Genomic DNA, 16,230 nt, shown 5'->3' on the forward strand with positions numbered 1-16,230 from the left:
GAGGGGGGGAACCATAAGAGACTCTTAATTATAGAGAACAAACTGAGGGTTGCTGGAGGGGACGGAAGGGAGGGGCATTAAGGAGGGCACATGTGAGGAGCACAGGGTGTTATACGTAAGTGATGAATCACTAGATTCTACTCCTGAAATCAAGTTTACCATATATGTTAACAAACTACAATTTAAATAAAAACTTGGAAAAAAATATATTGAATAGTAGAACTCAATGGGTCCAGGGGAGGGAGATGTCTTCAGAAGTAGACTGAAAAGTTGAGAAACATTGACTGAACATACTGCATTCTTATTTTTATAATTTTATATGCTAGAAATTTTCAGCATATGGAGAAAACTCTACAATGAACCCTCATGTACCCAATACCAAACTTCATTAAATAACACAGCTAATCTGTTTCATACCTAAACCACCCCTTACAGTCTTTCCCCCTTCCAAGTATCATGTCATCTTATCTAAGGGTATGTATTCTACTAAGAACTCTTTTTAAACATTACCATCATACTAACTTTTAAACATTTTTTAATGTTTGTTTTTGAGAGAGAGACAGACAGAGCACAAGTAGGGGAGGGTCAGAGAGCAAGGGAGACACAGAATCCAAAGCAGGCTCCAGGCTCTGAGCTGTCAGCACAGAGTCCAACATGGGTCTTGAACTCATGAACCACAAGATCATGACCTGAGCCAAAGTCAGACACTCAACTGACTGAGCCACCCAGGTGCCCCAAAACATTACCATCATACTATTAAGATGGGTTTTAAAAAGTTATCAATAATGCCTTTATACCATTAAAAATCTACTAGTATTCAAATTTCCAAACAAAATCTATACAATGTATTTGGTTGCTATGTCAATTATGTCCATTTTAATTTATAAGTTTCTCTCCCTCTGTTTTTCCCTTGCAATATATTTGTTGAAGAAACCAAGTCATTTGTCCTGTAGAATTTCCCACATTCCAGACTTTGCTGATTATATGCCTGTGGTGTTTTTGAGTGTGCTTTTCTGTCCCTCTTTTCTTGTAAATTGGTAGTTAGATCTAGACTTGTCTGATTATGGTCTAGTTCTTCCTCAAATATATGTAATGTCCTAAGCATGCCTGGGTGGCTCAGTCGGTTAAGTGTCTGGCTCTGGGTTTCAGCTCAGGTCATGATGTCACAGTCCCCATGTTGGGCTCTGTGCTGACAGTGTGGAGCCTGCTTGGGATTCTCTCTCCCTCTCTCTCTGTCCCTCCCCTGCTTGTACTCTTGCTCTCACTCTCTCTCAAAATAAATATTCAAAAACTTAAAAATATAATATATAATGTCTTGTGTCTTTGAATTGTGTCCCCCTAAAAGACTTGTCAGAGTCCTAACCCCCATGCCTGTGGATATAATCAGGTTAAAATGGGGCCCACCCTAATCCAGCCTTTTTAAGAGGAGGAACATTTAAACACAGACTCAAGAAAATGGCCATGTGACCACAGAGGCAGAGACTGGAGTGTTGCATCTACAAGCCACGGAATGCCAAAGATTTCCAGAAAATACCAGAAGCTAAAAAAGGAAAGGAAGGATCCTCTCCTAGAGCTTCAGAGGGAATGTGACCCTGCCAATACTTTGATTTTGGATTTCTCCAGAACTGTGAACCAGTAAATTTCTGTTTTAAGCCACCAGTTTGTGGTACTTTGTTATGGGCACCCTAGGAAATTGTCTAGAACCATTATTTCTTTAAAGAATTGCAAAATGGTGACATTCCTCTAGATACTCCTATAAAAAGAAACATCCCCTCTCCTACTATTTTGTTACCCTGAAGTTTACTTTATGTGGCAAAGGTAGATTGTCTTTACTCCCCTGTCTTCAGAACAATGAGTTGGCTCTCCAGCATTATATGAAGGTGAACAGGGCATTAATTTTTCTATCATTACAAACTTGTGAATTTTCAACATGATTCACGTGTTTCAATCATTTTCAGTTTTCTTATTCATGTTTAAATTGTCCCATTTGTGGCCACTGAAAGCCTTGATAAGTTGACTGCTGAGTCCTTCTGACATAATCCCAGAAACTGAGGGTATGTGTGGTGCTCCAGGCTCCTGCCTCAGACCAGAACCACTCATTTCCCCAAGGAGCTCTGGTTCCATTTAGTGAGAAATGCTATGTGAATACTATGAGCCGGCACTAGGCGCATGCATTGCATTTGATTGGTCATTATTTCTGGGACTATTTAATGGACAGAACTAGGAAACAGATTTTTCAAAATAAGAAGAGTGTATCATAAGTTCATACCAATACTTTTTATTCAAATTTGAGATTATAAAATGTCTACTAAATTTTTAATATATTTTTTCCATTGAAGTATAATGAGCATACAGTGTTATATTAGTTTTAGATGTATAGTATAGTGATTCAACAATTCTATACATTACTCAGTGCTCATCACAATAAACGTACTCTTAATCCCCTTTAAGAGTACCTTCCCACCTCCCTTCTGGCAACTTACCAGTTTTTTCTCTGTATTTAAGAGTCTGTTCTTTTGTTTGTCTCTCTCTTCTTTGATTTGTTTCTTAAATTCCATATGTGAGTGAAATGATGTAGTATTTGTCTTTCTCTGACTTATTTTACTTAGCATTATACTCTCTAGGTCCATCCATATTCTTTATATATAAAGAAGAAAAACCTTATTCTTTATTATGGCTGAATAATATTCCATTGTATATATACCATATCTTCTTAGTAATTCATCTATAGATGGACACTTGGGTTGCTTCCATATCTTGACCATGTAAATAATGCTTCGATAAACACAGGAGTGCATATATCTTTTTGAATTAGTGTTTTTGTTTTCTTTGGGTAAATACGCAGCAGTGGAATTACTGAGTATTATGGTATTTCTAATTTTTTGAGGAATCTCCATACTGTTTTCCGCAGTGGCTGTGCCAATTTGCATTCCCACCAACCGTGCAAAGAGGTTTCCTTTTTCTTCACGTCCTCACCAACACTTGCTATTTCTTGTCTTTTTGATCCTAGTCATTCTAAGAGGTGTGAGGTGATATCTCATTGTAGTTTGGATTTGCATTTCCCAGATGATTAGTGATGTTGAGCATGTTTTCATGTGCCTGTTGCCCATCTGTAAGTCTTCTTTGAAAAAAATATCTATTCAGGTCCTCTGCTTATTTTTAGTCAGATTATCTGGGCTTTTGTTTTTGTTTTTGGTGTTGGATTATATAAATTCTTTATATGTTTTGGTCATTAACCCCTTATCAGATATATCATTTGCAAAAACCTTCTCCTATTCGCTAGGCTGCCTTGTTCTTTTGTTGGTGGTTTCCTTCACTGTACAAATAGTTTTTATTTTGTAGTCCCCATGGTTTATTTTTGCTTCTGTTTCCCTTGCCTCGGAAGACATAATTAGAAAAATGTTGCTACAGCCTGAGTCAAAGAAATTACTGTTTGTCTCTCCTAGGAGTTTTATGGCTTCAGGTCTCACATATAGGTCTTTGATCCATTTTGAATTTATTTTTGTGTGTGATGTAAGAAAGTAGTCCAGTTTCATTCTTTTGCGTGTAGCTGTCTAGTTTTCCCAACACCATTTGTTGAAGACACTGTCTTTTCCCTAGTGTGTGCTCTTGCCTCTTTGTCATACATTAATTGGCAATATAATTGTGGGTTTATTTCTGAGCTCTCTATTCTGTCCCATTGATCTATGTGTCTATTTGTGCCGTTACCATACTGTTTTGATTACTGTGGTTTTGTAGTATATCTCGAAATCTGGGATTATGACACCTCCAGCTTTGTTCTTTTTTCCAAGGATTGCTTTCACCATTTGGAGTCTTTTAAAGTTCCTTACAAATTTTAAGATTATTTGTGCTAACTCTGTGACAAATGCTGCTGGTATTTTGATAGGGATTACATTAAATATGTATATTGCATTGGGTAGTATGGATATTTTAACAATATTGGTTCTTCCAATCCTTGAACATGAAATAGAATATTTTTCCATTTGTTTGTATCATCTTCTATTTCTTTCATCAATGTTTTATAGTTTTCAGAGTACAGGTCTTTCACCTCCTTGGTTAAGTTCATGTCTAGAAGGTTGACTGTAGAGTGACTTTTTGTCTTAGGAAAGGTTCAGGGGAAAAAGTAATACTATTACCAGGGGACCCATAAATTACTCCTGATTACAAGCTTATTTGTCTTAGCCTGAATTAAACCATGAAACAAAACCATAGAGTCACCAGAGCCCTGGAGAGGCTGGATTCTCTTGGATCCTGGGACTCTCACCTCCAGAAGCCAGGTCCCCTGGTATCCCTCCCCCTCACCGCACACCCAGATCTGGACTCAAGCTTATGAGGTTTGGTCAAAAATGACCCAGCCTTTCCATTTCAAGGGCTATCACTGGTTTCCTCAAGCAGCAGCTCAGGTGGCCTGAAGGGGGGAAAGTTCCAGTGGTTCAGCCTGACTGGTGTGAAGCTGCCTTTAGCAAGTGGAGTGGATTTCTTGGTGGTGAAGAGCTGGGTGGCCGGGGACAGAGCAGCTCCCTCTAGTGGCTGTGGTTCATTTACGCGTCTGTTGAACACCCAGCATGTCCTGGGCACTGCACAGCTACTATTTAGGACAAGATAAAACATGCAGTGGATAGTTACTCTGGGGCAGGCACTTGGCTAAGCATTTTAGCACGTGGCCTCATCCTGAAGCCGACCTAGATACTACTACTCTCTTTCCCAATAAGGAAACTGATCCTCAAATGAGCTCATTAGCTTGCTCAGGGTCACACAGCTAGTAGAGTTGGAGCTATGATTCCAACCCAGTTGTGTCTGGCCACAGCTCTAGCTTTACCCCCTTCTCCCACATCCTGCTCAGCTTCTAGCCACCTGGCACTTCTGGTTCCTCCAGCAGGCCCCATTCCTTGAGTCTCGGGAACTTTCTCAGATACATTCTTTTTCCCAAACCTTCTTTGCCCAGCTAAACCCTCCCCATCCCTCAGTCTACATTCAGATATCGTTCCTCAAGGGATGCTTTTCTGAAGGTGGCTCCTTTCCTACTGTCCTTATCATACTATCATATAATCGCATTAATTATCAACCTTCCCACAAACTCTGGCTGTTAGAAAGAGGAGAGGGTTTTGTTGTTTCAGTCATTAGAAACCTCCAGCTTTGGTATGGAGTCATGGTAGGGTCATGGTAGAGTCCCAATTTTTTGACTCTGATCTCAGGTTCTGGTATCTTGGTCAACATCAGAAAAAGGAGGTTAGGAGAAAGGGCAAGAAGAGGGGATGGAGTGGTCAAAGCAAGCAGTGGAATTTCCAGCAATCAGATTTAGTTGTATAAAACTTTGAGAGAGACACTGTGGGCACTGACTTTTAGGCAATTCACTCTTTTTTTTTTTTTTTTTGGAGGCGTGGTGAAGAGAAACTACCCAATGGTTAACAGAAGCATTGTAGGAACAACTTCTGAGAAATGAAATCCTGGAGGGCCATGTGTATGGCAAGAGCAAGTGTGCTGTGTTCACCCCCTTCATCCATCTAGTCATTCATTCATTTGTTCACAGATATTTACTAAGCTCTGCTGGTGTCAGGCATTGCTCAATAAGGCAGAGAACAAAACGAAGCCCTTTGATCTCCTGGGGCTTGCATCCTAGTGGGGAGGATAGGTAACTAATAAATAAATATAGAACGCGTCAGGGGGACATAAGTGGAATTAAGGAAGAAATTAAGGAAAAGAAATCATTCCTTTGATTGTCTTTTAGTTTTGTTGATCATTTCCTTCACTGTGGAGAAGCCTTTTATCTTGATGAGGTCCCTTGCCTCCAAAGACATGTCAAGTAAGAAGTGGCTGTGGCTGTAGTCAAAGAGGTTTCTGCCTGTATTCTCCTCGAGGATTTCGATGGTTTCCTGTCTTTCATCCATTTTGAAATTATTTTTGTGTATGGTGTAAGAAAGTGGTTCAGTTTTATTCTTCTGCATGTTGCTGTCCAGTTATCCCAACACCATTTGCTGAAGAGACTCTTTTTTTCCCCACTGGATATTCTTTCCTGCTTTGTCAAAGACTAGTTGGCCATATATTTGTGGGTCGAATTCTGGGTTCTCTATTCTATCCCATTGGTCTATGTGCCTGTTTTTGTGTCAATATCATACTGTCTTGATGATTACAGCTTTGTGATACAGCCTTAAGTCCAGAATTGTAATGCCTCCAGATTTGGTTTTCTTTTTCAACATTACTTTGGCTATTCAGGTTTTTTTCTGGTTCCATACACATTTTAGGATTGTTTGTTCTAGCTCTGTGAAGAATGCGGGTGTTATTTTGATAGGGATTGCATTGAATGTGTAGATTGCTTTGGGTAGTATAGACATTTTAACAGTATTTGTTCTTCAGATTCATGAGCATGGGATGTTTTACCATTTCTTTGTGTCTTCTTCAATTTCTTTCGTAAGCTTTCTAAAGTTTTCAGTGTATAGATTCTTGACCTCTTATGTTAGGTTTATTCCTAGGTATCTTATAGTTTTCAGTGCAATTGCAAAAGAGACTCTTAAATATAGAGAACAAACTAAGAGCTGCTGGAGGGGAGGGGGTGGGGGGATGGAGGGGAGGGTGAAGGGCATTACAGAGGGCATTTGTTGGGATGAGCACTGGGTGTCATATGTAGGGTATGAATCACTGGGTTCTACTTCTCAAGTTAAGACTACACTGTATATTGACTAACTTAAATTTAAATATAAACAAATAGTTTTTTTAAAAAAAGGAAATCAGGGTAAGATGACTGCAAGGGACAAGAAGGGGTGTTTGGGTGCAGGGCTCAGAGAAGGCCCCTTTTTGAGAGGAGCCTGGGTGAAGAGGGGAGTGCTGCACAGATACCCGAGGGAAGGGTGTCCCAGGGTTGTATTAGTCATACCAACAGAATGTCATTCGAAACCTGAGCCTCCTCCTTCAGCCCTTTTAAGTAACTGCTTACTACTGAAGTCATCCAGGAAATGAGGACAAACTCACCCAATGTCTGTACATGCACTTTGCTAAAGCTTTTACCACCAGGGCAATGGCTTGTGACAGCTGTGTTATCTACCTCCCAGCCAGCCTGCAGTGTCACCAGACTTCTCCCACAGGTGCCTCTCCCTCTTCCCCTTGCCCCAGGACAGGAACCACCCTACCCCAGTGTCTTATTAAGAATTCGGGGCCAACTCATTGTACGGTGACTCAGGTTCCTGCTGCCCTCAGACTCCACCCTAAAGGCAAACCCCTCAGGGCAATGCCTCCTCTGCCCTCAACCCCGCACTGTTTTCACCATCCTTCCCACTAACCTCACAACCCCACTCCTCCTGAACTCCCTCTAGCCCTTCCCTGTAGGTCCCCTGCGGCCCACGCCCTGGACCTCCACCTTTCCCCCCAGTGCTCCTCTGACCTCTGGGAGGGCCCCTCCCAGCCTCCCTTTATTACCTTCTTCAGGGCAGGCTGCTCGTTGTCCCACATCTAGGGGACCCTGAGGGGACCAGCTGTCCTAGCTCTCCTGTTGCTTTGCAACATCCACTGATTCTCAAGCCTCTTCTCTCTGCTTTTCCTCATCGATGTCCCTATCAAATTCTGGGCCTCCCATAATAGTTATTGAGGAATTGGCTCATAGTGTTCCTACCACTTCAGCACTTAAAACCACCTTGGGGAATCTAGCTGAAAAGTCTCTCAAAACCCTGGCCTCACAATTCCTTGGCTTCTTCAAATGTAGTGACCTTCACCTGTTCTCTACTCAGCCACCCACAACAATCAAGCAGTCCAAAGCACAGAGACCAGAAAAGAAAATAAAGATGGACCAACAGGAAGCAAAACCAAAATGGTGGGAGCCAGAATTTTCTCTAGAAATGACAAGGAAGCTCAGAATTCCCTTCTGAGGGTGGTTTTGACATGCTTTATGGACGATTTCACTTGATTTAGAAATATACATGGTCTGGTCAGAAATGAGAGCATTCTGGCTAATAAAACTTTTTTGTTCAAAAAAATGAATCATGCATACATTATTCAACATACAAACAAGAATATATTATATTGAAACCGTGATGAATATCACTTAACCCTTATGTGCTGAATAATGCCATCCCTCGCATTTACATAGTACTTTTGCACATTTTGTTTCATTTTATCTGAAAACAGTCCTATCCTGGCCCCGAATGATCCTGCAGTGACTCGGGTGCGTTGTTCAGTTGTGTCAACTGAGGCACTTCCTATAGGAAGGGAAAGGCTGTCTGCATGTGCTGGGCTGTGGAGTGGAGGAGATGGCCCCGGGCTGCAGGGCCCAGCTGACTAAAGCATTTGCCCCTAGTCTGATGGGTCTGTGCCAGCGGTCAGCAAACTCTCTGTAAAGAGGCAGAAACTAAGACAATGCAAAAGAAATAGAATGGCTATGTCCCAATAAAACTTTATTTATGGACACTGAAATTTAAATTTCAGCTAATTTTCACACATATAATAAAGTAATAAAATATTACTTTTATTTTTATTTTTTCCAACTATTTACAAATGTGAAAAACATTCTTAGTTCATGGGCCATTGCAGAAACAGCTAGTGAGCTGGATGTGGCCCACAGGCCCCAGTTTGCTGACCCCTGTCCTGTGCCGACAGACCCATAAAGGAACTTGACAGCTGGCGTTCTGTTCACAGACTAATAGTGAGAACAACAGCTGCCATTTTGAACACTTCATTCGAGCCAAATACTATGGAAACATTTTACATACTGCCATGCAAGTTATTATTCCATCCCCACTTCACAGATGAGAAAAACAGGGCTCCCAGAGGATAATCTGCCTGAGATCATGCCACCAGTAAGGTTAGAGGGTTCCTCACCTGTCTATGAGACTGTGCTCTTAATTAATATTCTGTAGTGTCCCCCACACTAGCTCTCTCCCATATACACTTGTGGGTCTCAAGTCCCCTTACTCTACCTACTCATCCTCCTATATCATCCTGCTATTTGGCTCTTTTGACTCTTGCTTTCATCTTCTCTTTATTCCCCACTTTAAGACTTATCTTCTCTCTGGCCTGGCGACCATTCAGGCTGGATACCTAGATACTTATCTCTTCAACTTGGTCCAAATCCATGGGTTTGGGTCCTGGAAACTGGAGCCTGGATAAGCTGGAAACATGCTGCCTTCTGTGAGACAGATTAGAGCTATTGGATCCAAAGGTGAGTTTCACCCAAAGCCCTTACAAGGTGTGCCAAGTATCAAAGCTGGAGAATCCAGACCACTGTGAAGCCTAAAGGTGGGGGGACCCAGCAGGGAGAGGCACCAAAGACCAGGACCTGGGTAGAGAGGGAAGGGGAGGGAAGGGGAGGGGAGGGGAGGGGAGGGGAGGGGAGGGGAGGGAAGGGAAGGGAAGGGAAGGGAAGGGAAGGGAAGGGAAGTTAATTCCTCCTTCGTTGCTCTGGATGAAGCCAAGCTCCAAGGCTCTCAGTGGGGTCATCTTTGAAGAGTACTGGGCAGGAAGGCCTGGCTTGAAGGTACATACATGGTCAGAGCAGGTAGGCTCATCTTGGGGCTCTCTTCCTTTGAGCAGAAATATTCCTGAGCACCACTCAGCATCTTTAGCTCCACCCCATATAATGGGTCCTAGAGGGAAGTGTTCTAAACGGGTCCAGATGAAACTATCCATGTACTGTAGAAAACTAGAGCCCAACCTGGCCAGACTGATATCCAAAGGGCATTTCAGAAGTGCTGACACTGTAGGGCACTGTGGTTCCAAAGAAGTCAGTTCATTTTGAGGTCAGTCCACAGACGGCAGAGTCCTGTCCTGGGTGGAGAGGGGTAGAGAGGTCATGGAAAGAGTCCAATTCCAGCAGAGAAAGTGGAGTCCATCAGGAAGTCAGGGCCAAAGGCCAATGCCCCTAAGAAAGGAGCAATCACAGCAGAAGATGAGGAAGGACAGTCACCTCTGGGGTCAGCAAGAGGAATACCAGTTCTTGCCAACTGGAAGGGATGACACTCCAAAAGTATGTCAGGCTTAGGAGGCAGTGAGGACCTCAGGGTGGATAGGGCTTTCTTCAATAATACCCCCAAATCACAAATCACAAGAGCTATAATAAGACTGATTAATTTAACTACATAAAACTTAAGAACGTCTATTTAACAAAAAGAAGAAGACAAACCACAAACTGGGGCAAGATACCTGCAATACATACAACTGACAGAAGATTAATATCCAGAATATAGAAGAACTCCTATAACTCAATTCTATAAAAAATGGGCAAGGGGTGCCTGGATGGCTCAGTTGGTTGAGTGTCCAACTCTTGATTTCAGCTCGGGTCATGATCTCACAGTTCACGGGTTCGAGCCTTGTGTTGGGCTCTGTGCTGCCAGTGCAGGGCCTACTTGGGATTTTCTCTCTCCATCTTTTTGCCCCTCTCCTGCTCATTCTCTCTCTCTCTCTTTCTCTCTCTCCCTCTCTCTTTCTCTCTCTCTCTCTCTCTCTCTCAAAATAAATAAATCAACTTAAAAACAAAGTTTGGAAACCCATTTAAATAAATGGGCAAAATACACAAACACACATTTCAGAAGGAAGAAAACATGAATTAGCAAAAACTAAGAAGAATGGCAATAACAAAGGGCGTGGAGCATTGCACTCTGGCAAAGTGTAAATCGGTACAACCACTTGGGAAAACTGTTTAGTATCATGTAGTAAAGCTGAAACTATAGATACCCCATCACCGGGGAATCCCACTCCTACATACATATCCTACACTAGGGTTTCTCAGCTTCAGCATGACTGACATCTCAGACTGGATGGTTCTGTGTTGTGGGGACTCTCCCATGCATCGCAGGATGTGGGGACTGTCCCATGCATCGCAGGATGTGGGGACTGTCCCTTGCATCTCAGGATGGTTTTCAGCAGCTTGACCTCTACCCACCAGATGCCAGTAGCAATGCTCCCTACCCCAGTCATGGAAACCAAAAATGTCTGGGACATTGGCAGACTGTCCCTGACTTGCATTTCTAAAGATCACTCCTGGTTGAGAACCGCTATGCTAGGCTCTTGTGCACCAGCAGAGTTCTACAAGAATGTTCATAGCAATACTGCATAAACACAGCAAAAAGCAGAAACACATGAGAAAAAAAAAAAGACTGGAAACATAAATATCCAGCAAAAGAATGGACATCTAAATTATAAATAACTGCAAGGAAAGATCACATGGTTGTAAAAATGAATGAGCTTCTCCCCAAAATCAAAATTACTCTCATAAACGTTGGGGGAATAAAGTTGTAGAAGAATAGATTTAGTATGAATATTTCTATAAAGTTTAAAACATGTGGGGTGCCTGGGTGGCTCAGTAGGTTAAGGGTCTGACTTTGGCTCAGATCATGATCTCGCAGTTCGTAGGTTCGCGTCCCGTGTTGGGCTCTTCTTTGGATTCTGTGTCTCCCTCTCTCTTCTTCCCCCTTCACACTATGTCTCTCTCAAAATAAATAAAGATAAAAAATAATAATAAAATAAAACGTGAAGTTAAATAGCATCTTATCTAGGAGTACCTTTATAGATGGTGTGGTAGATCATACTTCCCAAACATGACTACAACATTATCTCTGGTTCCGTATGCTTTTCCAGAACCTTGTCACTTTTCCTCAAGGTGGAGTCAGTGTCCCCTCCCCTTGAACTCAGGTAGGACTTTGTGACTGCTTCAACTAATAGATACTATATGACTTCTGAGGCCAGGTCACAAAAGGCAATATAGCTTCCGCCTGGTTTTCTCTCTTGGGATGCTCACTCTTGAAACTCAGACACCATGTCATGAGGAAGCCTGAGCCACATGGAGCAGGCCACCCGGATTTAACCAAGACTCCAGGCCTCAGCCCAGCTCCAGCTGAGGAGTCGCTTTGGCAGCAGATCCAACAGCCCTCAGTTGAGCTGCTACAGCTGATGCTATGAAGCAGAGATTAGTTTTCCCTATAGAATCCTGGCCCAGAGTACAGATTTATGAGGGAAAAATAAAAGAAGACTGTTCCTGTTTTAGGCCACTAAGCTCTGGGGTAAGCAGCCAATAGACATCTAGAATAGATGGTAAAAACGAAAGCAAACAACAAGGAATGAGAACGTAAAACTCAGGACCACAGTTACCCATGGGAGAGGATGGGGAATGTGACTGAGCAGGGACATGTTCTACCACAGAACATTCTAGCCCAGTGGCTGAGCCTACCCTCACCAATGAGCGAAGCCACAGACCTTGCCTACTCCAGAGCACCTGCTGTGCAGAGGGTGAGCAGTGCTGTGTGGCATTAAAGAGCTGAAGAACAAGTGCAGCCCGCAAGAAGAAGAAAGTGCCTTAATGCCATGGTGCAGACACAGCCGGCCCCACCTGCCTGCTGTCGTCTCCATGCGGGCCTGAGCTTTCCTGGGGGGCTAGACAGAGATTGTGCAGTCAAGGCTCTCCTGAGGCAATGCTTTCCTGGTGGTTTAATCAACACTTACAGTTATCTGACATTTTGGAAACAAAACCAAGAACCCTTGAAAGGACAAAGTAAACACTGCCTCTGAGCCACCAGGAATATTCAGAGCTGATCCTGAACAGTAGCAGGAACACTGGACACTGATTTTCCAGAGAGGAGGTCTTTGTGCCCAGACTCGGCTCTCAGAGAGGTTGTGGTGGTGAAAAACGGACCTTGATACTCCCCGTATGAGGTTCCCTTACTCCTCTTGAGAATGCCATGTTCTGTGGCTCTGGTGTTTATCAGGCAGTGAAGATGGTAAATGCAAGGTCTCAAGAGGAATTCTGCTCAAGCATGGGGACTCCTGGAAAGGCCATTCTTGGAAGGGTAAGGCTGGAACTCAGCATCAGGACCATTCTGGAAGCTGGGGCAGATCATTCATTCCTGTTCTCTAAATGAGCAGAGAGGTGGAGACGCCCTTCAAACAAGCAATGGTGACCTAATGGGGTCCACCAAAGAGAAAGCAGATTTAAAAAGAAAGCAACCTCAAAAGGTAGCTTTTTATTGAAAGTGCTTTGAAAATTAAAAAAAAAAAAAATCACTACTGTTTGTCACTTTTCTGTGGTAGAATCTGAGTCTATTTTTTCCAAACCAGAAAAGCCTCAAAGTCAAATGCTTCTGAGACATAAAATGTGATGCGTGAAGGGTGACAGAGAGTGGTGGGGACTGTAGCAAAGAGACTGAGGACAAGCCTTTACTAAGGGGGCCACCACTACTCCACTTCTGCCCATTGCTGAGATGAGGAAAGCCTGCCCTAGGATGTTTTCAATCTCCTGGTTGTGAAGAGAAGCCAGAAATTCAGACACTCACATAAGAATTCACAATTTCCAAAATAAGGTCCCAGCAAAAGCAAACATGTAGATGTGTGATGTGTGAAGAGGTATATCACTATCTCACAGGGTTGTGGAGAGGATGAGTGAGATAGAATTGAACCAACAATCATTACTATTAAACAGGCATCAGAAAAACCTAGAAACATAACAAAAAGAAGTCAGCATCTATTCATTGTATTTTCCAAAGGCAGCCACAAGGTATCTCCATCCCACAGGCTATTTTTATTATGTAATCTTGACACTCCTTCACGTGTCCTCTCCTGAGGGAGAGGGACGTTATGACTTCCTGAAGCAACAGTATGGCAGAAATGACACTACAGGAGGTCATAAAAATGCCATGTGTTTCTGCCTTGCTCCCGGGAGATGGGTCGCTCTGTCACTCTGCGTCCATGCTAGGAGGGAGCCCAAGCAGCCTGCGGAGGCCCAGGGTGAGAGGAACCGGAGCACCCAGCCCACCCCTCCACCCAGCTGGACCCCCTGCCAAGGCCAGTCCAGACTCGCCGGCAATAGCAGCAAGCCATCTGGAAAGTGGGTCCAACAGCTCTAATTTGAGCAGCCCCAGTTGAAACCACGAGTGGAGACAAACCAGCCCTGCTGAGGCATGCCCAAACTGCAGATTCATAAGCAAAATAAGTCAATGTTGTTAAGTCATTAAGATTTGGGTGGGTTTTTTTACACAGCAATAGATAACTGGAACAAGTTCAAACAAACTATTAGCAAGAGACACTCCCAAAAGAGTAAAGGAAGAGACCCAAGGTCAATTCAGGACGTCCTATAGCAGAGAAGCAAAATTTTATGGGTCAAAAGGAAAAGGTGTTTCTCTTCCAGATTTCCAAGGCTGAGACAGAAGCACTGAGACAAGGAGTTGAGGGGAATGGACACACTGAGCTCTACCTAATTCAACCCAACAATCAGACTGAAGAAGGCAGTGTAACCCTTCCACATCTGAGTGTAGTTTCAGTCCAAATCCTTTTCAAGTTTGAAGAACATTTTTATTTATCATCTGGGCAAGTATTCCTCACAATAGATTCCCATACTACCCTCCCTCTATATCCAATTTCTTAAAAGGGATTCTGGGAAATGGCTTTTTTTTTTTAACCACTCGCCAGAGGATTATTTGTGCCAATTTACATCCACTCATCTCTCATATAACCCTTTCAGACATTTTCTCGGAGTTATTATGGAAATATAATATTATAGAAAATGTTTATGGTTTAACATTTAAGCAGCCCATGGCTCTGTCAGGGGAAGAAGCAGGTGTGTCGTTTCTTTTCTTTTTTTTTTTTTTTTTTAGCTTTTCTTTATTTTTGAGAGACAGAGAGACAGAGCATGAGCAAGGGAGGGGCAGAGAGAGAGGGAGACACAGAATCCGAAGCAGGCTCCAGGCTCTGAGCTATCAGCATAGAGCCCAACGTGAGGCTTGAACCCATGAACCGTGAGATCATGACCTGAGCCAAAGTCAGACACTTAACTGACTGAGCCACCCAGGAGCCTCAGGTGTGTCATTTCTCAGCCAGCAGAAGCCCTTCATCCTCAGTGACTGGGTATAATAGGCTTGGCATTGGCTTCAAGAGGTGGAGGGAAGGGGGCATCCAAGACAGATGGCGAGTGAAAACTTAAAAGTCAAATAAAGTCAGAGACAGTTGTGCAGACCAGAGTCCGGTCCCCCATTACCCCATTCTTTGAGCATTCATCCCCTTTTCCCCTCACGAGGTCACTTGCTCAGTCCCAACCAGGACTCTATCTGCACCTGCCTTCTCCTTAGTAGTAGAAAGAATTAATTTAGGCTACAAGAACTTAAGCCTGAAGTTAAAAAGTATGTGATTTTAGTAAAAGTGATAACTGAAAATGTCATTAAATATTTTCTCTTGAAGCAAAAGGAAATGCTCGCCAGGCAATGAAGACACAGAATTAAACAGGTAAAAGCCTATCATGGGCAGGGCACTTTGCTCGGTACTCATTGCAGGGGTAGGCGACTAGACCCTCTGTATCAGACAAAAAGCTGCAAAATGTTACAGGCAAGTTGCAAAAATATGTATATGGTATCATCCCATTTCTACAAAAATTGCACATACAGATATATGATGGTATATTTATCAGATAATCTGGAAGCTGAAACACCAGGCTGATCACTGTGGTTGTAACTTGGGTTGGGGGGGGAGGGGGAGGCAGTGTGAGATGATGAGGCAATTTAATTTTTTTTTTTTTTTTTTTTAGAGAATAAGAAAGAGAGCTCGTGCACAGGGCCTGATGCAGGGCCCAACATGGGACTTGATCTCACAGTTGTAAGATCAAAACCCGACGTAGGGTTCCATCTCAGGACTATGAGATCATGACCTGAGTCGATATTAGCAGTCGGCATAACTGAGCCACCAGGGGTCCCTGGAAACTTCATTTTCTAAAATAAATTTCTCTGGGGCACCTGTCTGGCTCAGTCAATAGAACATACAACTCTTGATCTCAGAGTTGTGAGTTTAAGCCCCACATTGGGTGTAGAGATTACTTAAAAATAAGATATTAAAAAAATGTTTTTAGGAAACTAATTTGACAATAAACTATTTGTAAAATAAAATAAATAAATAATAAAAAAAAGAAAGAAAAAATGTTTTTAAATAAATTTCTCTGGAATATTTCTCTTCTGTTTTTATCTTTTGGTGATGGGAATGTATTAAGAAAATGAATAAGTAATATTAATAAGAAATATAATAAAAACTGTAAGGATTGTTTTATTTTTTTTAAAGTTTATTCATTTTTGAGAGACAGAGAGCAAGTAGAAGCAAGGGAGGGGTAGAGAGAGAGGGAGACACAGAATCTGAAGCAGGCTCCAGGCTCTGAGCTGTCAGCACAAAGCCCCACGTGAGGCTGAAATCCACAAACTAAGATCATGACCTGAGCCAAAGTCAGATGCTTAGCCAACTGAGCCACCCAGGTGCCCCTGTAAGGATGAATTTAAAATACAA

The sequence above is a fragment of the Hyaena hyaena genome, unplaced genomic scaffold, assembly GCF_003009895.1.
Source record: "Hyaena hyaena isolate Hyena2069 unplaced genomic scaffold, ASM300989v1 scaffold_111, whole genome shotgun sequence".
NCBI lineage: Eukaryota > Metazoa > Chordata > Mammalia > Carnivora > Hyaenidae > Hyaena > Hyaena hyaena.